This window comes from Stegodyphus dumicola, chromosome 1, assembly GCF_044657685.1.
Source record: "Stegodyphus dumicola isolate Sdum_Otavi_A_Nest chromosome 1, ASM4465768v1".
NCBI lineage: Eukaryota > Metazoa > Arthropoda > Arachnida > Araneae > Eresidae > Stegodyphus > Stegodyphus dumicola.
Window position 1 is genome coordinate 163,542,278 of NC_140768.1, and position 25,343 is coordinate 163,567,620.

At 34.4% G+C, this 25,343-nt stretch overlaps 1 long non-coding RNA gene across 1 annotated transcript in view; it reads right to left on the reverse strand.

Moving 5' to 3' along the window:
• LOC146999380 (uncharacterized) overlaps positions 1-25,343 on the reverse strand; it is a 257,652-nt gene that overhangs the window by 58,687 nt on the left and 173,622 nt on the right. Inside the window, exon 2 of the long non-coding RNA XR_015039649.1 lies at positions 14,375-14,504. This is a non-coding gene — a long non-coding RNA (uncharacterized LOC146999380). The remainder of the gene's footprint in view (positions 1-14,374; positions 14,505-25,343) is intronic.

The following is a 25,343-nucleotide window of genomic DNA, read 5'->3' on the forward strand; positions in this document are numbered from 1 at the left end:
AATAGACAATTTATAGTTGGAAACACTTGTTCACATATTCAAGATGAAGCAAACATAGCACTGATTTTGTGGGCGTGATATATTAAATTTGCAAAACGTACTTTCGATAATGATTTTGTGAAACTTTATACTTAGTAGAAAAGGCGATGGATATATAATATATAATATTTCTTTTAATTAGCCTCGCACCGGCAAATTAAAATTCCATCCGCGGAACGGATAGAATCTTCCGGCGGGACGGAGTTTGCCCATCGCTGATTTAATTGTATTTGAAAAATCGCACTGCAACGTTTAGTTACGATTTGTCTCTTTCCTAGCGCTCGTAAAGTTCTGTACTTCAAGTTAAAATGCGGAGATTCCTAGCATTGAAATTATATATAAAAGATAAACTAATATTCGCTTACGTGTAATAGTACAAGCTGAAGTTTTCGGCTTGCAAATTATTAGTCCAAAGGGCAATTTGCCCTGAAGGACTATTGTGTCATTCAGATATTGTGTTAACACAATATATTTATGCAAAAAGGGAGTATTGACATCCACAGTAGAAACATTGTTATTAATACTTAAAAGGTGCTTGCAGTTTGGCATTAAATGTTTACATTGTAGCTGTGACCACAGAAATTCATGATTATTAACATATACAGTATAATAACAGATACAGGCTGTTACTATTACATTGCCACATCATCTCTGTGACAACTGAAGTTCATTATTATAAATATATACAGTATAAAACAGATACAGACAAATATTAATAGGATTAATTATGATAGACTACTAAGATATGATATTACCTATGCAATGCGGCTTAAACCGCATATCAGACTTACAGGTATGAATGCTAAGACAATTATATATCATATTTAGCACGTACAAATGCAAGGCTTTTAATGTACAAATTAACGGGAGATAGCAAGTAGTGGTTATTTAAAACATTATGACACAGTCGCATAGTTGTGCTGCAAAAAAAAAAAAAAACATTATATTGACATACACTAAGCATAATATACATTTATGCAAAAAGAGGGTGCATTCACGGTTCAAACATTGACATTGATATTTATAAGATGCATTCAGTTTGACATTAAATGCGTATTATATACATTAAAAAGGGGAATTTGACTTAATAAATAAATTATGGTTGTAAAAATTACATTGCCACATTATCGCTGTGACAACAGATATTCATTATAAAAAACATAAACATACGCCGAGGCTGGAGTATTTCGTATGCTAGATTATCTACATGCACCTCTGCGGCAGTGTGTAGTTTCTAAGGTTTTGATGCAAGTTTGTCTGCGCGGTGTGCTAGTTTTGGCATAAGTCCGTGTTCAATTCTGCTAGTTTGTCCATTATGCGTTCGATTTTCAGGACTAAGTGTCGCTGTTTGATTAGAAACTTGCAAAAGGCCTGCCTGTTGTCAGTCGGTATACGGACGTGTTATCCCTCTGTTAATGGACATGTTGTTAGATAGTGCTCCCGAGAGCCGAGGTGACCACATGTACACTGGTCTGTGTGCCAAAGTCCAAATCTGTGAAAATATGCCGGAAAGGGTGCATGACCCGTGATATACCTTATCAGCTGTGTGTTGGCGACATTCCGTGCTGTGTCGAGATAGCTGATATGGTAATGTACACGTCTGCTAGTGGTGCTGCTGTCCCATTCCTGCTGCCATAGGCCGATTGCTTTGAGTCGCAGTGAATTCTTTGGTAATGAGACCGGCCGTGGTATTTCAATTTTTATGTCTATCGGCCCTAGTGCCGCTTCTTCAGCGAGTTGATCCGCCATCTCGTTGCCGAGATGGCCTACACGTGCCTTTATCCACTCCAGCTTAATGTGCCTATTGCTTTGGCGCAGGCTTTCCTGGATATCCTGTATAATTCTTGAGGCGTGGTTAGGGTTCATTATCGCATGTAAGGACGATAAACTTTCGGTTTTAATGGTAGCGTTTTACTACTTAACCATAACCGCTGTGAATTTTTTGTTGTTGTTATTGCTGCTGCTAATGCTCACTTGTCTGACCTATAGTCAGCCTAAGCCCACGAACAGTCTCGTGGCAAGGAGAGAAATTTTACGCCTGTCGTTGGCAACAACATTTATCATCATTCTGGTGAGAGTACGATTTAGCTCAGTTCCGCCTTAATTTTGTTGGATAACACACCGGAAGACGGGTCCGAAGGGGCGGATCTTCTCATCCTTCTTTCCCTATATCCAACCTCTCGAGAGGACTTTCGACTCGTCGCATATTTAGAGTACCGTCATGCCGCCCGGACACTATACATTTACAAACATCCATGCCTTCTCCGGGATTCGAAACCGGGCCTTCGGCACGGCAGTCAACGACGTTAATCACTATACAGGTTGGGCGGCGTGAATTTATAGAAAACACATTAAAATTTGGTGATAATTAAAGGGAGCAGTTCAAGAAAGATACGGTTTCCAGAGCAGCAGGCAAACTTTTCAGCATCTAAACCCCACCCGATTTATATTCTGCGGATTCTGAGAGAATACACAGAAGTCAAAGCGATGAAATGACATAAAAATCATATTCGAATTAAAATAAATCTCTCGGGCTTTGAGATGATTCTCTGAATGTAAGAATGTTGTAAGATTTATCCTAAGTTGTTAACAGTTATCTTTTTAGTTAAAGCTACTTTCCTGCCGCTTCTAATTTCAGCTTACAATTTTCCTGCCAGAGTGCGTTTTTAGAATCGCGGTTAAATGCAAATGAAGGAAGAGCGGTATTTAAGCCGAAGTTCTACTGACTTCGTTAGAGAGCCAGAGATTCTGACCAGCGCGCGTCTGCCTTTTGGCTACACTCTCTCTAAGCTATCACTACTCTCGGCTCTATTTCAGGCCCTTGATAACTTTGCCATTCCGTTAGCGTTTAAGGGGGTAAGGGGGTCAACTCCTGGAGAATTTTGACACCTTCCTATATATATTTTTAGTTAAACATTAGTTAAGTTTTAATCTTTAGTATTCTTGAGTTCAAGCGCAAGTGGAGGCTTTTATGTACGTCCTGAGTAAGGGCGTAAAACTTTATTTTGAGCAATAAAGAGTTATTAGCCCTTCTCCAGTTTACGTGTCTGTTTCCTGAACTAAAGCGATTATTCGCTTACCATTTCTAAAAGTTCTGCACACTTAGGTGTAAATTTTAGGTAGGTACCTTACAATGTATTAAAAAAAAACTATTGAAATATTAACTTGCGAGTGCGCGCGCTCGTATGAATTACACGAGCGCGCGCACTGGGTCCAAAAGAACCAGTTCTTGTTTTTTGAAGAAAATGTTGTGAATATTCAGAAAAAAAGTGACATTTATGTCAATAATAAATTTTATGGTAAAATTTTAAAAAATATGCAAGTTAAAATTTTTTATTTCTCCAAATGCTTTTATGAAGCAAAATTTCTTAAAGGAATAGAAAATCTTATTATTTATTAGCACAGGAAAAAATAGTACACATTGAAGAAAGTGTTTTGTGTGTTCCAAATACAAATATTTTTCATATTCGGCGAAACGCGCTTTCTTTTTTTTTTTTTTTTTTTGCTTCCGACAATTTTTCCCTCCAAAAAATTTATGTCTTTCTCACATTCGTTTACAGAAGCTATATCACTGTCTAAATCAGAATCATGTAAATTAAAAACTCATGATCACTTCCATCCTCATTTTCTTCAATGCATTCTTCGCCAGTTGATTTGATAACTCTGATAACTTTTGCAACATTTCTTCGATGTATAACAAATACCGTAACATTTTTGCCGTTTTCTATACTATCACAAATCAACTATAAAATAGTAACACGAATATGCGCGCTGGGTCTAAAAGACCCGATCGCATCAAAATCAGGACTTCAAATAAAGTCCCAACGAAAAAACTTCGGAAACATAAAGAGGTCGACCTAAGACACGAGTGCACTGGACCTCAACAACTTACTTATAATATCCGCGCTTTGAGAAAGGTTTGTTTAATCCCGTGGGTCCTTTGGACCTAGTGCGCGCTCGCGGGTTGAAACCCTCTAAGCGGCAAGGCCGCATATATACGGCCTAGATTATTTTTTGTGATATCTGTAAGAACGTATATATACGTGAATATTAAAATAAGTCAAAGAAATTAAGGCAATATGTCAAAAGTACCCAAATCCAAGTAAGAAATACCAGGACAGTTTTTACATTAAAATCAAAGAAATAACTTGTTCTTATAGCGGTTTGGGGAAATTTGTGCTTTCTTAGCGAAACGTTTGGCCGCTCACAGGGTTGAACAATGTATTTATGTCCGAGCAAATTTAATAAAAAGAAATATCAATAAAGGCTTGTGGTCTGTATATTACAATACTTAAAAATGTCATCACAATTATTAGATTCGAGATCCAGAGAACCCCCCCTCCCATTTGAAGACAGATAGGTGTCGAGCACTTTTCAGAAAATCAATTTTCAATATAGCCATTATAAGGATGTTAAGAAAGATACCTTCCACATATCTTACATGCTGTGATTAGATTGCCGCGCAAAAGTGTTTAACAATCTAGATAAGTGGTTCTCGAACCTTTTCGCTCCCCTTTCATCTCTTCAGTGAAGTTTCGGTCTGTCCCCCACGATGCGACCTATGCGACATTCTCGGTCATATACGCCGCTTTTATAAATGATCGACAGGCTTAGCTCTAAATGAAAAATTGCTTTGAAGTGTCTTGCCACTACGGAAGCAACGCGTTGACATGCTACATGTTTTTATAACATCGAGGATAAATAAAAAGCATTTTCGACCGCAGACTCGCACGAAGGTCTATTTATTATGGACTTAAATTTATTGCAAACTGAACGCAATAACACGTCATTAAGATGTTAAGAACAGAATCAGGAAAACGTAATAAGGTTTTAGGATTTATTTTGATGTTAAGAACATCGAAATAATTTTAGCGGATTTATTTTGATGTTTGAATGCTAAGAACAGAATGACGAACTTATAGATGAACTTACCAAGATGTTAAGAACAGGATCGGAAAAACGTAATGAGGTTTCAGAATTTATTTTGGTGTTAAGAATGTTAAGAACAGAATGCTGAACTTATTTTGATGTTAAAAATGTTAAGAAAATAATAAATTTATTAAGATGTTAAGAGCAGAATCGGATAAACGTAATGTGGTTTTAGGATTTATTTTGGTGTTAAGAACAGAATGCTGAACGTATTTTGATGTTAAGAATGTTAATAAAATAATAAACATATTAAGATGTTAAGAGCAGAATCGGATAGACGTAAGAATGTTAAGAACAGAATGCGGAACTTATTTTGATGTTAAGAAAATAATAAACTTATTAAGATGTTAAGAACAGTATCGGATGAACGTAATGTGGTTTCAGAATTTATTTTGGGATTAACAATGTTAAGAACAGAATAATGAACTTATTTTGATGTTAAGAATGTTAAGAAAATAATAAACTTATTAAGATGTCAAGGTCAGAATCGGATAAACGTAATGTGGTTTTAGAATTTATTTTGATGTTAAGAATGTTAAGAACAGAATGCTGAACTTATTATGAACTTATTTTGATGTTAAAAATATTAAGTACAAAGTGGTGATCTTATTAAGATGTTAAGAACAGAATTGGAAAAATGTAATTAGGTTTTTATAATTAATTTCATGTTAAGAATGTTAAGAACAGAATGGATTAACTTATTAAGATGTTAAGAGCAGAATAGGAAAAAGGTAATGATGTTTTAGAATTTATTTTGTGCAATGACAGCAGAGAAATACGATAGTGATTAAGGAAGAACACGCTAATTTGCTGAAACATTAGAATGGCTGCAAATAAATATTAGCATGCAGCTTTGAAGAGTCTCTTGTATTTCTAGCCTTGAACATTAAATGTAGCAGACGCGGATGTTAATCTTCGACAACAAATTATAAGCGTTGATGACTGGCTGACAGGTTAAAAATTATCAGAATTTTTTAAGAGATAAAACTTTTCTCTTATATATTCTAGTGTCTTATGCTTTACTCAGTGTCAGAACCATCTCAGATTTTATTACGAATTATAAATTACTGAATTAGCTAACCGGGATATATTCATGAATAAGCTAAGCATTTATCTGAAATAAAATTAAATATCGTGTTCGGTGCATTTGAAATAATTCGAACTTAATTTCATTACAATCACACCTTAACAGTTATCACCACAGTTAAATAAATTGCAGAAAAAAAAGCACATAGTATAAAGTATAATTTTTTAAAAATTTGCATCACTAAAATTCTTTCTTTCTTTACTTTTAAGGAATTTTAACAAAACCATATATTTATTTTGATGCAAAACAGAATAAGCAGAACAACCAGTATTTACAAGGGTATTCAAATATGATCCTAACTATTTCAATTACAAAATCGCTACTCATACACAGCGTTCTGTGCCCATGGGTCAGTATAGCCACAATCACCAGGTGGCCCGCATGTGTTCTATGGAGGTGTGTGTATTTAATTATGGCAAAGCACACGAGGGCTATCTGCCTAAGGGAAGGGATGCCTTCGTGGAGGATTTTTTAAGGGAAACTGGCTCGTATACACGTTACACATGGGGAAAACCACAAAAACGCCCATGCAGCCAAATTAATAGCCTGTTAATTAACAGCCTGTCCTTGTTAGCTGTCACCAGAGTTAAAAATTTTACGGTTAAAAACAAAATCAACTACAAATTTCATCCGATAATTAAATCCCAAAAGTACGCACGTAAATATGATTAATTTTAATGCAGTTTAATTAACAGACTGTTAATAATAGTCTGTTAATTAATAGCCTGTTTCTGTTAACTGACACCAGGGTTAAACAGTTTACGTTTAAAAAAAATTCATCTACAAATTTAAACCCCAAGAGTACGCACGTAAATATGATTAATTCCAATGCCGCTTAATTAACACCTTGTTATTAATAGCTTGTTCCTGTCAACTGTTAACCAGAGTTAAATAGTTTATAGTTTTAAAAAAATCATCTATAAGTTTAATCCGACTCTTTAGCAAGAGTACGCAAGTAAATATGATTAATTTCATTGCAGTTTAATTAATAGCCTCTTATTAATAGCCTGTTCCTGTTAACTGTCATCAGAATTAAACAGTTTACTGTTCAAAAAGAAGTCATCTATAAATTTAATCCGAATCTTCCCCAAAAGTACGCACGTAAATGTGATAAATTTCAATGCAGTTTAATTAACAGCCGGTTATAAATAGCCTGTTAATTAATATCTTGTTAAATAATAGCTTATTCCTATTACCTGTCACCAAAGGTAAAGAGTTTACAGTTTAAAAAAATCATCTATAAGTTTAATCCGACTCTTTTGCAAGAGTACGCACGTAAATATGATTAATTTCATTGCAGTTTTATTAATAGCCTGTTATTAATAGCCTGTCATTAATAGCCTGTTAATTAATAGCCTGTTCCTGTTAACTGTCACCAGAATTAAACAGTTCACGATCAAAAAGGAATCATCTATAAATTTAATCCGACTCTTTTCCAAAAGTCCGCTAGTAAATATGATTTATTTCAATACAATAAGCCCCATTTATTGTGAATTATTCATGAAGTTCAATCATCAGTAAATTAAATTAAGTCGCCAAGCAGAAAGTAGAAATCAAGACGAAGCGGTCGCGAGAAATATAGGAGACAAAAGAATAGTAGCAGACGCCATAGAATTTTCGTTGTCTCCGGTTCATTCGTCACTTGATCCTCGAGGAAACATTTACTGATTAACATTACCCAGTGTTGCTCACATTAAAGGAGCTCCACACTAAGCAAACTAAGTGGAATTTAATGGCGGTTCCGCACCTGCAAAGAGCGAGAAGCTTTGTAACGATTGAAGACGGATGGATGATGGTATATTTGCTGAGGGCTTATATGTTTATTCAGCTACTAAAGCATAAGTGACTTATTTAAGCCTAAGCCTATGAGATCATGCAATCCTTACGCGTTTGCAAATGGATACTCCAGAAAACGTAACGGTAATTTACGGAACGACCCTTCGAGGAGGATTTCTTGTACACATTACACAAAAGTAAATGCGACAGTTCTGTATCTCCCGTTCTACTGGACTGATTGTCGAAATTTAACTCGCGTTTCCCATGTCACCAAAGCACGACATACATTAGATTTATACACAGCATTGTTCTAACATAGGCATTTTGATACAAAATCGCATTTTTTCTGAAATGACATTGCTATTTTTTTTCCATATTTCGATTCTAGGACTCAAATTGTACCAAAGTGCCAAGTTTTGTAAAAATATCACGAGAGGTTTTTAAAATTATTCTCAATACTTTAGCTCCTCCATGTTAATTGAATTTGGTATATATTTATTTATATATCTTTTTTTTATTAAAATTATCTGATTCTTCCTTTTACATTTCGAAATTTAGGTTCATTCCGAATATCATTCGCCCATTTTTATGATTTATTTTTTAAAATTTGTATTTTGAAATAAACTTCATAACTTTTTCGAAAAACATTTTTGAATTATAACCTATAAAATATTTACGATCATCTTAGATGTATTTCTAAGCATACCTGCAAAAATTAGAGTTTTTTATTTAAAATTTCCTAAGATATACGTGAATTTACACATTGCCGCGTTTTGAAATTTGGCGTATTCGTTATAAGCAATAATAACGCCAAACGTAGTTAACGCACTTTGTTAAAATTATTTGAAAATATGAAAGATGATCTTTTGTCCTCTTGCGGTCAATGAGAAAAAGGAAACGAAATAGGGTGCTATAAATAAAGAAGTTCGCCAAGTGAATTTCCAAACTGAAAAAAATGGGCCAAACTAAATTCTTTAATTTTTTCATAAATTTCCCACCAGAAAGTACAAACTTTAATATGAAGACATAATTTGAGTTATATAAACGAAATATGGAAAACAATTGGTATGTTATTTCAGAAAAAGTCGGATTTTATGTCAAAATACCTGTTAGAACAATGCTATTTATAAATATCTTAAGTCGTACTTTCGAGACATGGAAAATGCAAATTAAATTTCGACAATCCGTCCCAGTAAAACGTAAGATATAGAACTGCCCCATTTTTACTTCCTCTTACGAAGTAAAAATGAAGTATTATAATCGCGAAAATTTTCAGACATCATATTTCAACGAAAATATCCATTTTGACCGCTATCGAATGCAATTTAACGATGTTTCTGCGTGACATCTGTACGTAAGGACAGAGTAAGACTCCTTTCCTCCAAATAAAATATAAAACTGTTTTAAAATGAATTCTGAAGAGAATTTTTCATGGTGTCTACATACGTACGCACGTATGTATCTCGCATAACTCAAAAACGAATAACCTCAGAACGTTGAAATTTTGTATATAGGACTGCTATAACATGCAGATGTGCACCTCGTATTTTGATTGCAATCGGCCACACGAAACGTATAAAAATATATATATATGTATGTATGTATATATTTATACGTTTCGTGTGGCCGTATATATATGTATATATATATACACTCTGTTAATCGGCTCAGTAAGCACTGTTTCATTACACTTATATGTTTGTAAGTTGGGCATTTTTTGCTTTACAAATGATTGCATTATGTTGTTTTTATCTTCCGGTTAAGGGTTTTATGCCTTTAGTAAACCTTCATGCAATATTTGTGGAGTTATCAACAATTTAAAAGTTGTTTAAGTGCACCTTAGCCTAATGAATTTTACAATGGCTGACATGTTTGTTTACATTTGAAACTTGGCAAAAGAGCGGATTTGTTGCGAATCTAGAGAAACTAAGCTTCGCAACAACAAAGATAACACCTTATTTTATTATTGCGAATTAAATCATGCTTAATCCATTCTGGAATTTATTCGAGGAAATAAGTGTTTCAGATTTACTTCCTAATTTGTAATAGGGATATTTTGAGTTTTTATGTATTTTTGCCTTGTCGGGAAGTGAGAACTGAATTAATTGGATGAGAAATACTGAATTGTCTGTAAGAAACTGTTCCTTTTTTGTTTTGTTTGCTTAATTTCTTTTATGCATCGTTTTAGATTTAGTATTTGAATAGAACATGTGGCAACGATTAGATAATTCTTCAAATGATATAAATTTATATGCATTCCGAATTATTATATGAACAAAATGTAACGCTGTTAAGTGAACCTAGCGCCAGAGTGTTGCTATTGTAAACAAATATAGTGAATTTTAAAAGGTGCATTTATTATATTGTGGTTTATGCGTTATCGATTATGTAGATTTAATTCAATCCAATACGTTTAAATGCAATGCAAGAAAAAATGCATATAATTTAATATTCCGTGCAAGAAAGTCATGTGGTGTACATAGCAGATTTTTTTTTTCTTTTTTTTTTTTTTTTTTTTTTTTTTTTTTTTGTGCAAGTTGTACGTGGATGATAATCCATTGCTGATCCTTGCAGTTTTGTTCCCGTACCCAAATCAATACCCATATACTTTAATCAGGTTAGTTTAAAGCCTATTTTTGATAACACAATAGCGACTAATTAGTTAGTTCGGCTTTTTGCTCACTGTGTAATATTTCGGACTGCAGTTACGTTGTACAATTGCTTTAACACAGCCCGGAAAAATGTAATAATTTCACTGTCCATGAATATGAACAGTAACATTATTATATTATACTGAATATGAAAATAGCTTATTTTAGTTTTTTTAATCGAAAAAATTCTTAAATAAGAAATATGCACCGCATCGACCGGAATTCTTCAGCCGCACTTTAATTTTCGCAATTGTTGTCTACATCTAGGCTGTCTGTTCTTTATGTTTTACTTTTTAATTTATACACTTACTTACAGCAATACCGTCAAACTATCTGTCGCTTCAACTACTGTAGAAAAATATACAGTTTCTACAGTAGTGTAGAAAACTACTGTATTAAGTATTAAACTGCTATATTACTGTAGAAACTATAATTATAGTATAGCATCTATTAAACTATTGTAGAAAATTATGTCTAGCTGTTTTGCACACTATCAACGGCTCAGTTGCTAAAATTTCAGAACTCTGAAATTCCTTCCGAGTTCACCGCTGGTGATTACGTAAAGTGGTTGCATCGGTGTTTCTCTCTTTTATGTAAAGTATTCCCCAAGTTCTTAAAACATCACTCACAAAGGCACTTCTCTGAAAAGTCCAATGATGCAACGTCGTAGTTGTAATCAATTTAGTTGGCCAAACAAATGCCAATAATAAGCTGATTAAATATTAGACCTTTTAGTTTCAGGTATTTCTACAGTAAAATTATTCTTATTAAGAAATCCCCACACATAAAAACGTGTGTAGTGTGCGTTGTAGTTTAACTAATCAGTTCTTTTTTTAAATTCCAACTATTAGCTCACACTCTCCCTGTATCTTGTTCAAATTTTCAATCGTTAATAAAATACTTTTCATGCATCCACTCAAGTTCACATACAATTTTAAACTTGTAGCGGATGACACTTGATGTTAATATGGTTTGTTCACATATTAATGTCAATTCCTACTTATTTATTCCTGTTAATCGGAAGCACCTCCAAGATTATTTAGGTTATGGGAAAGTACTTCAGAGATAACCGATGAAGGGAGGAATGCCTTCGTGGGGGGGGGCATTTTAAGAGAAACTTGCTGTTATTCATGTCACACATCTGGGAAGAAAAGCACTAAAACTTCATCTATCCTGTTTTTTCTCTAGGATTTAACCCCGAGTCGAAAATACCAGTTTTCAGTAACAGTACGACTCAGCCCTAGAGGGTTCGACTCCCCCGAAATCAATATTCATTGCGCATTAAGAATAATGCCAAATGTCGAGCTAGAGACGACTAGAAGACTTGAGTGAATGTCGAGCTACAGACCGAGAAATATCTTTTTCAATAAATAGGTTATTAGGTAGAATTGTTTGATGAAACACTTACAAAACAGCCATCATTACATTTATACCATTTAAACACTGCGAAAACCACAAAAATTAGTATGCGCCCAGCTAATTTACCTTTATTTGAACTGCGCAAAATCCCGGCTAACAGGTATCTAATTTGATCTAATTTTGAGCTGCTGAAAGTCTGATAAAAGTCACAAAATATATTGCAGAGAGTCTAAAATGCTAGATCCTATAGTTCTGCGAATATTGGATGTATAAATATATAACCCTTTGACAATGAATTAAAAAATTACCCCGTTTTCTACCCAAGTGAACAAAATATGTCATAAATACGGTAAATTTAGTGGGACACATATTTCATATTAGTAGATTTAATTAACCACACACAAAAAAAGATAAAAGCTTTACAATATCCCATGCCACCAAATATTCAGACAAAGGTAACTTTAGCTTACATCCTTTTTAATGTACAGGGTGTTTCTAAATGAATATCGGGACATACAAAAAAACACTAAAAGCTTCACAATATTCCAAGTCACCAAACATTCAGTTAAAGGTAACTTTAGCTTGCATGCTGTTCAATGTACAGGGTGTTTCTAAATGAATATTGGGGTTTTTCTAAATGTTTATCGGAGTCTAAATGAATATCGGGGTATACAAAAAGCTAAAAGCTTTATAATATTCCAAGTCACCAAATATTCAGATAAAGGTAACTTTAATTTGCATCCTATTAAATGTACGAGGCAAACTAAAGTTACCTTTATCAGCATCGTACATTGAATAAGATGCAAACTTGCAAATTTAGTTTGTAACATCGTACATTGAATAAGATGCAAACTTGCAAATTTAGTTTGTAACATCGTACATTGAATAAGATGCAAACTTAGTTTGCATCCTATTCAATGTACAGGATGTTTCTAAATGAATATCGGAGTATAAAAAAAATTAAAAGCTTTAAAATATTCCAAGTTACCAAATATTCACATAAAGGTAGCTTTAGATTGCATCCTATTCAATGTACAGGGTGTTTCTAAATGAATATCGGGGTATACAAAAAACTAAAAGCTTTAAAATATTCAGATAAAGGTAACTTTAGCTTGCATGCTATTCACTGTACAGGGTGTTCCTAAATGAATATCGGGGTGTTTCTAAATTAATATCGGGGTGTTTCTGAATTAATATCGGGGTATCTAAATCAATATTGGGGTACACAAAAAAACTAAAAGCTTTTAAATATTCCAAGTCACCAAATATTCAGATAAAGTAACTTTACCTTGCATACTATTCACTGTACAGAGTATTTCTAAATCAATATCGAGAACTTAATAAATATTAGGTTTTCTAAATGAATATCTGGGTACACAAAAATGCTAAAAGCTTTACAATATTCTCAGTCACCAAATATTCAGATAAAGATAGCTTAAGCTTGCATCCTATTCAATGTGCAGGGTATTTCTAAATGAATATAGGGGTGTTTCTAAATGAATATCGAGGTCTAAATAAATATCAGGTTTTCTAAATGAATATCTGGGTATACAAGAAAGCTAAAAGCTTTACAATATTCCAATTCACCAAATATTCAGATAAAGGTAACTTTAGCTTGCATGTTATTCACTGTACAGGGTGTTTCTAAATGAATATCGGGGTTTCTAAATGAATATCGAGGTATACAAAAATGCTAAAAGCTTTACAATATTCCAAGTCACCAAATATTCAGATAAAGGTAACTTTAGCTTGCACCCTATTCAATGCAAAGGGTGTACAGGGTGAAATGTAAGAGCAGCTCAAACAGTTCTCTTTGTTGGTACACGCATGCGCCACAAATAGCGCATGCGCGTACGATAGTATCAAAAATGGCAAAAGGTATAAAAAATGGCAAATGGTATAAAAAAATGGCGACTATTGAATATAAACCCTTTTGTGTTCTGTAGTTTGCAGTGATATAATCTGTAGTTACAGTGCAACGTGCGTTCCGGATTAAGTTAAGACGTGATCTCTCAAGTGATGATAACATCCGTAGATGGCATCATCAGTTTGAAATTGCCGGCTGTCTTTGCAAAGGGAAGAGTACGGGACGGCCAAGGGTTAGTGAAGGAAGTGTTCACTTCACAAAGGATCGCGTGAGTTAGTTCATAAAGGATCGTGTGTATGTGCCTCCACTAGCGGCTAACCTCCCTGACCTAAGAAACAGGATTGAGGCAGCTGTTGCAACAATTACACCACAAACACTGATCAACGTTGGGGAAGAACTCGGCTATCGACTTATTGTGTGCAGTGTGACGAAAGGAGCTCACATTGAACACTTGTAAGCTTGTAGGTATAACTGTTTGAGTTACTCATTCATTTCATGTATTAATTTTAAACTTAAGTTTAACGTAATAAGTACCACAAAGAACTAAAACCCGGATATTCATTTCGAAATACCCTGTATATTAAAGAATAAAAATTTTAAAATCTATGAGAATATTTCAAACGTTATTATCTAATATAAAATGGAAGGAGCTTAAAGTTTTCATACCTGCTAAAACTAAATTACGTGCTTTTATGCACGTTTTAGGACGAAGATCACCATAAAATAGTGCAAAAGAACTTCCAATGACTCTGAATCCTCTAACATGTTTCTGCTTTAAGTTTCTCTTCTCAGCAATCTGAAATCAAGACGGACACCAGTTCAGTTAGACAGTGAACTGCGTTATGATGTAATTTGTTTAACGAATATCGTATGAAAAATCTTGTCATGTATACTGCGTAAAAACAAAGCAATTTTTCTATATCTCCCGTTCTACTGGGAAGACTGACGAAATTCAACTTGTGTATTTTATGTCTCGAAAGTGCGACTTGAGGTATCTATTATATTTATATATAGCATTGTTTTAATATAGGCATTTCGACATAAAATCGGGCCTTTCTGAAATGATATGCCAATTTTTTTTCCATGTTTCGAATCTACGTCTCATATTATGCCTAAATATTAATGTTCTAAAATTTGGTGCCAAATTTACGAACAAATTCAAAAATTTATCTTGGCGTATTTTTCGCCAAGAATAATTTACATGGCAAACTTTTTAACTTATAACAACCTATTTTCCTTTTCTTTTTTTCATTGTAAACGAATGGAAAAAAGTCATCTATCGTACTTTCAAATAATTTTAACAAAGTGCGTATTATCGTTTGGCATTATTATCGCTCAAAAAAGATGCCAAGTTCCAAAACGCTCCAATATGTAAATTTGTAAGGATCTTAAGTTTTACTAACGTTTATTTTATTTTAAATCTTTACTATCACTTCTTATTTTCTACTTCCGGCCAGAATTATAAGCGTTAAGGTTTTTATGCAAAGTTTGTCTTGCGAACGCCAAGTATTTAAGTTGTGGCTTTTTGCCAAGCGAGAGAGAGGAAGCAGTGAGTCGAAGCAGGCCGCTTACCTTAGAAGTTACGCAGTTGCTGGTTGCCTTCCAGGCCAGAGGTTTTAATCCTCTTGATAAGTTTTAAACGTATTGTAGTGTTCACAGTTCTCTGTACTACATACGCTTCCTGTTGATATAAGGCCAATCTTCCACGTTTATTATTTTAAAGTTAAATTAGAGTTTAGTTCTATTTTTTTATATTTTTACGTTAGACCCCGAGTAGCGGGTCTGTGTATTCCGAAGTACGGAAGATTTTGTAAATAGAGAAAAATAAAGGGTTTTGTATACCCTTCTTGTGTATCCTGTCTACTTCCCACAATTAGTGAAGATAGCTTTAGTAAGCTCTCTGTTCCGAGTCAGGTCCTTGCATGTTCCCGAAGAAGGTAAGAAGGAACATTGAACCTGATAGTGGCGCCCAACGAAGAAGAATAACCATGGCCGAGTTTCAAGAAGAACCTGTGCTGCCTGCAGAAACGGCTCGGAATCCAGAAATGCCAGCTGCCGCCCTGGAAGGATTTGGTTACATCGTCCAGACCATCCGCGCTTCGATGAAACCAGAAGCAACATTTAATGGAAACTCACCGGTAACCAGTTTTTTGGAAAAATTGGATGACCACTTCATGCTCTACCCCGTGCACGAGTTTCAAAAAGTTACCTTAGCTACCAGCGCTTTGAGGAGCCAAGCGCTTAACTGGTTCAAATGTATAGGCAGAAGTCTCTTGGGTAAAGCAGGAAGTCCCACCTATACTTACGAGAATTTCAAGACTGCCCTACTAAAAGCCTTCCCTGTTGTAAGGGATCGTGCGAAATTAGAAACGGAACTTTTCAGTATATATCAGCAAAGAATCGAAAATCTCTCAAGCTTTATTTTAAGAAAAATTCACGTCTTTAAACTCTTGTATGGAAACCGTCCGGATCCTGAAATAATTCAAGTGATTTTGCCGAGGTTACTGCCCCAAGTGCAAGACTTTATTGAATTAAGAAATCCGACTACACTGGAAAAGTTATTTGAGCTAGCAATCCAGTTTGAAAGTAGAAGAACGGCGGACGTCGAAAGAAGACGCCAATATCAACAGCGAAACCAATTTGGTACGCCAAGACTACAGCAAACTCAAGCACACGGCTACGGAGGCAAAGCGAATCAGTGGGCAAGGAAACCCGAGCATTCAAAAACAGCCGTCGAACGTCGACAGTTCAATAGCAACCCAGGAAAAAAGTCTCAAGGCCAGTGGAAAAAGAAGGAAAGCATGGAAACAAAAAAGGATTTAAACTAAAACGGATTTCTGCTGACGGGAGGGTGCGGAAATCCGAAGGCCACGAAAACCCCTACAAGTTAAATACAGTAATGGTGAAAAATTTGACTCTTCCGAAGATTGAAGTGTGGGTGAATAATATCCCAGCCACTCCTGGATACAGGCGCGCAGTATTCCTGTGTGGCAGAAGATTTTTTAGGAAGTATTTTCGCAAATACCGCATATATAATTCGGATAATACGACAGTGTTAGATGCGCAAGGAGGAAAATGTAAGTGCATAGGTAAAGTACCGTTGTATATCCGTATCAAGGACGAACAAGTAAAGGTGATGTTTTTTATAGTAAAGAATCTGCAAGCACATATAATCTTAGGAATAGATTTTCTTTCAGACGCACAAGCAACACTGGATTTTAATGAAGCGTCCCTTAAGCTGACAATGAAACCAGTTCGTGCAGAAAAGGCTGAACCGCCGATGTTAAATCTTGACCACCTACTAATGACGAGCAAGGAAGAATCCTACAAGTGGTAAGTGAATTTGCTTCGTTATTTAGTGATATTCCAGGATTTACTCAGGTTACTAACCATAGTATTGACACCGGAGATTCAATGCCAGTTCGTCAAAAACCATACCGGTATGATAAGAATAAGGAAAAAATTATAGAATGGCATATTACCGATATGCTACGTAAAAAGATCATAACGCCCATCTCAAGTAGTTATGCTAGCCCGGTGGTTTTATGTAAGAAAAATAATGACTATCCTTTGACGCATCCAAAAAGTTGGAGATTCGCTATTGATTACCGTAAATTAAATTCCATAACTAAATATCCGGGATATCCGTTACCGATCATTGAAGAAATTCTAAGGAATATAAAATCAACCAAATTTATGACGACTTCAGACTTAACGACTGGTTATTTTCAAATAGGGGTTAGGCCTGAGGACGTGCCTAAGACTGCTTTTATAACCAAGTCTGGCACTTATGCATTTTTGCGTATGCCGTTTGGCCTTTCAGGGGCCCCGGCAACATTTCAGCGATGCATGGACATTGTGTTAAGACCTGTTCTTGGAAAGTCCACATTTATCTATTTAGACGATATCATTATTACTAGTGATAATCTCGACCAACATGTACAGGATTTAAGACAGGTGTTTTCTTTATTAAATGAGGCCGGTCTAAATGTTTATGCCGAAAAGTGCAAATTTGCTGCCCCTGAATTAAAATATTTAGGGTACAAGATATCTCAGAAAGGAATAGAGACAGACGAATCAAAAATAATCGCTGTACAAAAGTATCCGACTCCAAACACGGCAAAGAAGCCGTTCCACCGTCCAGAAAAGAGAGTTCACGAACACCCCCAGAATGAAGAAGGGAGAAGGACGACGTATGTGAAGAGAACCAGGAGAAATGACGGCAACTATAACCCGGCTCTAAAACGGAAGATCTACTCATCCGACAGGACTCTCCGCAGCAAATGTCGCCGAACTGCGGAAGGGCCATCAGCGGCGGAGGAAAAGTTACAAGGAAAATTTGAACGGCCAGCAACGAGGTCCAAGCAGGAACACGACAGAAGTTTCCCGGTTCCGCCAAGACCAGCTGCCATCAAACGGCCAAGACCACAAGCAGAGGAGAAAAAGAAGGTATTCAAGGGTGACCGAACTGGTGAAAAAAGGAAGCTTCCAGAGGAAGGCACTGAAGGGCGAGCCCGTACAAGAAGGAGGATAAATCAAACAACTATCTGCAATACTTTTAAAGACTGGGCCCAGAAAAGGATGTCCGAATATCACAAAGATAAGTAAAATTTTATGTTACTTTGCAAACTTAAGTTAATCTTTCATTCTTACTGCAAGTGGCAGATTTCAAGAAGTTTTACTTCATGCGAGGTCTACCTTTATCGCCAAAAGGGCGAGAAATGAGTTGTTACCGATTTTGGTATTATGTTTTTCAATTACTCGCGCGTAAAACTAAAGTTGATGTATAATAGCGTTGTGTAAAGACTTAAATATTGTAAAAAGTTATTGTATAAATTTTATTTAAAACATTCTAGCAAGAAAGAAGTTTAGTCTGAAAGACTTTTTGAAATGTATTATTTCAATGTAGAAAGAATTGGCACTTGCTTTGAAAAGAATAGAAGTTAACAATGTACTACTAATGTATGTTTTCAAATGTGTAAAATTAACGGCATGTTGATATGTTCTTATATACATGTGAACTATTATTTTAAATGTTAAGAAATACCGTGATATGGTAAAAGTGAATATTAAAATTTTTTTTATTCGTGTGACTGTAAAAAGACTAAATCATGGTGAATATGTGTTAAAGGTTGAATGATGTAGTTAGGCTCTCTGACGCTACACTTCAGAGTTAGACACTTTCAGAATAGTACCTCAGGGTTTAGAGTTGAAATTAGGGTGTGTTACGAGGTCTTGTCATGTTGAATTTTAACACGTTAGTGTTTTGATTGTAGGAGGAAGTGTGGAACACGTAGACAGAAACACATTCGTGTTTGGTGTTCTTTTACAACACATGTCAGAGAGCACGGGGAGAGATAATTAAAATAGTCATGAATGAAATAAGAATGTTAAGAGAAATATAATTATACATGTTACTTGCCATTTCATTGTGTAACATTTCATTAAACTAGTTTTCCTTCCAGATCTCTGGAAGGAACCAGAATTGAATAAAAGCTCCTGTTTAGATGCAGTACAGATGAAAAAAATTGTGTATCCTGGGAGCTGCTATTGTAAAAACAAATTTCTTTCTTTTAAATTTCTAGTTTCTAGTGAAAAATATTTGTAAAAGATTGGCCTCGCGTTAGATTCTAGATCTAAAATTTTTCAACAAGGTCGTTTTAGACCTCAGTTTCAAACTAATTAACTCTGGCGGGAAGTATGTAAGGATCTTAAGTTTTACTAACGTTTATTTTATTTTAAATCTTTACTATCACTTCTTATTTTCTACTTCCGGCCAGAATTATAAGCGTTAAGGTTTTTATGCAAAGTTTGTCTGGCGAACGCCAAGTATTTAAGTTGTGGCTTTTTGCCAAGCGAGAGAGAGGAAGCAGTGAGTCGAAGCAGGCCGCTTACCTTAGAAGTTACGCAGTTGCTGGTTGCCTTCCAGGCCAGAGGTTTTAATCCTCTTGATAAGTTTTAAACGTATTGTAGTGTTCACAGTTCTCTGTACTACATACGCTTCCTGTTAATATAAGGCCAATCTTCCACGTTTATTATTTTAAAGTTAAATTAGAGTTTAGTTCTATTTTTTTATATTTTTACGTTAGACCCCGAGTAGCGGGTCTGTGTATTCCGAAGTACGGAAGTTTTTGTAAATAGAGAAAAATAAAGGGTTTTGTATACCCTTCTTGTGTATCCTGTCTACTTCCCACAGTTAATGAACATAGCTTTAGTAAGCTCTCTGTTCCGAGTCAGGTCCTTGCATGTTCCCGAAGAAGGTAAGAAGGAACATTGAACCTGATAAATTCATGTATATCTTAAAAGTTTTGAATAAAAAACTAATTTTTGCAGCGTGCCTATAAATACATCTACTTTAAAACGATGTTAAAAATTTCATAGATTTCATAGATCATACAAAATGTTTTTCGAAAAACTTATAAAAAATATTTAAAAAATCAAAATTTAAAAAAAATCATAAAATAGATACGAATTATATTTGGATTAAATCTAAATTTCGAATTCTGGAAGAAGGAATCAAGTAAGTTTAAATTGGTTTTTACAGTTTTAACACCACAAAAAGAGATATTAATAAATATATATCTAAGTCATTTAATATTGAGAAGCTAAAATTTTGAGAGCTAATTTTTTTAAAAACTGATCATGCGATTCTTAAAAATCTTGGGACTCTGGCATAGTTTGAGTCGTAGAACGGAAATATGGAAAAAACATGGCCATGTCATTTCAGAAAATGTAAGATTTTGAGTCAAAATTCCTATGTTAGAACGATGCTATATGTAAATGTAATACATATCCTAAGTCACGCTTTCGAGACAAGAAAAAACGCAAGTTGGATTTCGTCAATCAGCCCAATAGAACAGGAGATGCAGAACTGACACTTTTTTTTCGCAGTGTACAAAGCTTAAATTAAAGCCTAAATAAGAAGGCTCCGTCACTTACTAACTAAAATAAGCTAATAACTTAAATATAACCTGTAATAAAATAATAACCTAAATATAACCTGTAATAAAATAATAACACCTGCATAAGACAATACCGAAATAATAAAACAGGTCACAAGATTTTAATAGTTCTTATTTTCTACAAAGGAAACGAATGCATCACCTGAAATAACGCAAGAAAGAAAATGAAGCCATTTTATATTCACAAATGAACGCTAATATGTTTACATTCATTATGTACGCAGTAATATCTGTTAAGTGACAGACAACTTAAAAATGCATTTAATACAACTCCTGCAATGGAAGGCACTTATGCACTGGTAGGAAAATTACTTAGCGTAATCAAGATTATGAGAAAGGAAAATATTAAAAAATACACACACGCTTATCATTGGAATTTATTATTGCCAGGGGACAAGCAAGTATAGATGCCCTGGCTATATTAATGCAGCATTTCGTTTCTGCTTTCAGTCCATTATTGACTTCACTTCTTTTCTCCGTCGGTGTATCTCACGAGACTTCCGAGTTAACGACAATAATACCCGAAATTTCACGTCCGATGATAAAAAATCGATATTAGGATGTTTTTCATGCGTCTGGGGAGATGTTTGTGTCTTGACAGAGATAAGCTGCTAGTTTACCTTCTCTTGTTCTTCGTTTAGAACCTTTTGTATTGATTGTACGAAGCTGAACGTTCCAAAGTTTTATTTATTTATTTAATTTCCATTATAAAGGCAGAAGATGAAAGAAGATGAGAACGCTTTTTGTTTCAATATTATTTTTAAACTTAAAGGTTGTATTTTATAAGAATAGTAGTGATAGATAGTTTCTTAATTACATTAACGAGGTCTTCTGTACAAAACATGTTTTGCTTAAGTGCAAGCATGTACGAGCACTAAAAAAAAATTTCGATTTCACCACATGACTTCCTTGTAAAGAATATTAAATTATACGCATTTTTTTCTCTGCATTTCATTTAAACTTATTTCAGCGAATTTCATTAAAGATACATTTCTCCTTCTGTTAATTCAGTTCTCACTTCGCGGCAAGGCATAAATACATTAAAACTCAAAATATGTATATTAAAGCCTGAAAACTATAGAAAAACATAAAACACCAAATACAATTATGAAACTAAAAAAAAAAAAAAAATTAATTAATCTGAAAGGTTTCAGATTTTAAATTACGTCCAAAGGGGCGTATTTTAACGTTTTGTGTGTTACCTTTATTTATTAAATATCATGTTCTTTGCACTTAAAACATAGAATTCAGTTCAACAGCAATGTCGCAAATTATTTTAAAATGAGCCTATCTTTAGAATTTCCGATACACAGTTCCGCGCTTTTTTCCCGTAGAATATTGTTATTGCTCGCTTTGAAAACTTGAGTTTGTTAATCAAAATTTCGTTAAGTTTTACAAAATATGAAATCGATAATAAAACAAATTCCAAATTTCAAATTTGGTCTTCCACATGCCCATATTCGTAGGAGGATTACGTCATTCAAAATTGGATGGCTCTAGGTACCGTTGTTTTATCACAATGCGAGAAATATACATACATTTATGAAGATTTTTCATTTTGTGGTGGCAACAGTCTGAAAAGTGAAGCGGACATTTGTAGTGATTTATCGCAAATTGAAAACAATAGTCCTTCAGGGACAAGGCCCCTTTGGATTTTTATGAGAATTTTTAGATTAAAAGTAGAGTTTCTACGCAAAAACAAGCAATTCGGTCAGCGAGTAGATTTTTTCGGTGTACAAAACTGAAAGTTTACTTTTAGCCCCACTCGGCAAAAAAGTACTGAAAGTGCAGAAACTGACTTAATTCTCTATACCGCCAAATATAAACAAATATGGCTGCTAAGGTAAAAAAAGAATAGGCTTAGCCACACATAAACAACTTTAAAATTGTTAATAATTCTACAACTATTGCATGCAGATTACCTAAAGGAACAAAAACCTCTATCGGAAGATAAGACCAATATAATTCAATCATTTTTAAAGCAAAAAATATACAATTTACCAACATATACGAATAGAATGAACTGAGCTCACGGAGTAGAGTAAACGAGTGGGTATACATATATCGGGTCAGTCCATAAGTTCGTGCGCGTTAAGAGTATGCGTGGAATTGACTATGACATATTTACTAAAACGATACAATTTTGAACCTTATAAGGTATTTCTCCTGCCTTCCTAGCGTGCCTTCGTGGTGTATGCACGCTGGACCAGTATTCCAGAGGTCCGTGGTTCGACTCTCAGAGACGACGTTTGCTAATTTTCATCTTGCCTGCTTCCAAAAAATACCTAATGTCTCTACAGTGGCGCCCGAACTAAAAGGATGATGATTCTCCTCACCAAGGATTTGGCGATTGGGTCCCCTAAAAACCCCAGTCGCCCTTTGAAAGGGGGAGTATATAAGGTATTTCTCCCGCCTTCCCAGCGTGCGTTCGTGGTGCAGCGATTCTGCCCGTTGGCCAGTATTCAGAGTTTTCAATTACTATTTCGGCTTATTTAAGTCGTGCGAAGATGAGAATAGTTGAAATGGCTTCCCACGGAATTTGGATTCTGGATTATCTATTTAATACTATATTTGGGAATGCTATATTTATTTGATGTAAATCTTAGAAATTTTTTATAAACCAACTCTGCAAATTAAAAGCGAGCAGTGGCAAAGCTTCTCGAAATAAAGCAGATTTTTATCTAAAGCTTGGCAAGACTGTTGCCACTCGAAAAAATGAAGAAAAAAATCAGAGTTTTAATCGTTTTTAATTAATATCTTTGATTTCAACTATTTTTGTTTGAAAATAAGTGGACGTCGACCTTTTTCAGGACCCAGAAAAGAATCACAGAAAGTTTGATGATGATAGCTATAGTAGTGACTGAGTTATTAGTGAACAGACAAACAGACATTCTTTATATATATATATATATTGGCAATTTATGTTTATTCAGATATCGAGTATTTTATTTTTTCCTTATTTATATTTTTTATTAAAATATTAGATGACAGGGGATGCAAAAGTTATTCTGAAGCAATCCTGTATATTTTTGTATCAAAATTCCTGTTTTTCTCTGTACCCATGTAACGAAATCTGTCGACTTGGCGTGCTAAGCATAATAAATAGTAAAGATTTTCATTTGAATTATTATTCAGGCTAAGCAAGTCAGCGCATCTAATATCTTCAAAATGCAGCGTAATACTTTCATGAAAGTTTGTCTAATTGTAAAAGGCCATAAAAATAAAAAGTCGCTCAAAATATGAGATACATAAATTCAAAATTCAAAATTTGATCTTCGTTTGTTCAAAACTTAAATGGCTATAGGTAACACCGTCCATCCACAACGCGAGGACAAATATACCGTCAAATTCTTTACCATCATCTTAAAATAGATGTATTTTTAAGTACACCCGAAAAAAATTAGTTTTTTATTTAACATTTTCCTGGGATATACGAGAATTTACATACTGGCACGTTTTGAAATTTGGCATGTTTATTGTAAGCGATAATAACGCCAAATATGGTTTACGCAATTTGTTAAAATTATTTGAAATAAAGAATGATGACTTTTTTCCCGCTCGGTTACAATAAAAAGAAGGAAAGGAAAATAGGTTGCTATAAGTTAAAAAGTTCGACAAGTGAATTATTCTTCGCGCAAATTGAAAAAAAATGCGCCGAGATAAAATATTAAATTTCTGCGTTAATTTCGCACCAAATTTTACAAAATTTAGTATTTAGGAATAATTTGATTCGCAGAATGGAACTATGGAAAAATATTGGCATGTTATTTTAGAAAAAGTCCGATTTTGCGTCAAAATACCTATTTTAGAACAGTGCTATATATAAATCTGCTATATCTCCTAAGTCGCACTCTCAAGACATGAAAACCGCAATTTGAGTTTCGTCGATCGGCCCTGTGGAACGCGAAGTACATAGAACTGTTCCATTTTTTTCCCCGCAGAAGCAATTTTCTCCCCTTATTGGAAAATACAGCATTATAATTTTCAGGCAGAAGTAGCAGACGATAAATATGGTACATGTAAAACAAATTTCCTAAAAAATACTTGGCTATTACTAAGATAAATTATCTGTTTTCTCCAAAACCATTAACCATAGAACAATCTTCTAAAGTCAGTGAAACTTCAGAAAGCAAAACTCCCAAATTTATTTCTCCTCGCAAAATATTTCGAAATGATGAGGAAACAAACAATACCTCTATAAAAAAAAATAAACTATACTACGAATAAGAACAAAGTGAGGAAAAAGAACTGAGTAACTTTTTACTCCTTCGAACGTTTTAAATCGCTCACCAAGGTACGATCGACAAAAAAGTTTCAACAGTTGGAATTCTCATTTCATCTCAAAACGTGGCAACAGCACCTTGGTAATAACTGATTGGAAGGCAAACGTGACGCAATATATTTAAAGTTTTTGTTCTTAAATTTTCTCCAAGAAGAAGCGACAGTTCTGAGTAGTATTTTCTTCACGTGATGTCATCTACCATTTCATAATATTTTATTGAAATATTTCGTACCTGATATTTTATAGTAGGAAAAAATAAAATAGGACACTATTTTATTCGAGACAGAAGAATTTTTGTGGCGTGAAACTACAACATATTACACAGGGGATTTATAAATAAATAAGCAGATAAGTGACAGAGAGAGCTATAAAACTTTATTTTTCTATCGTT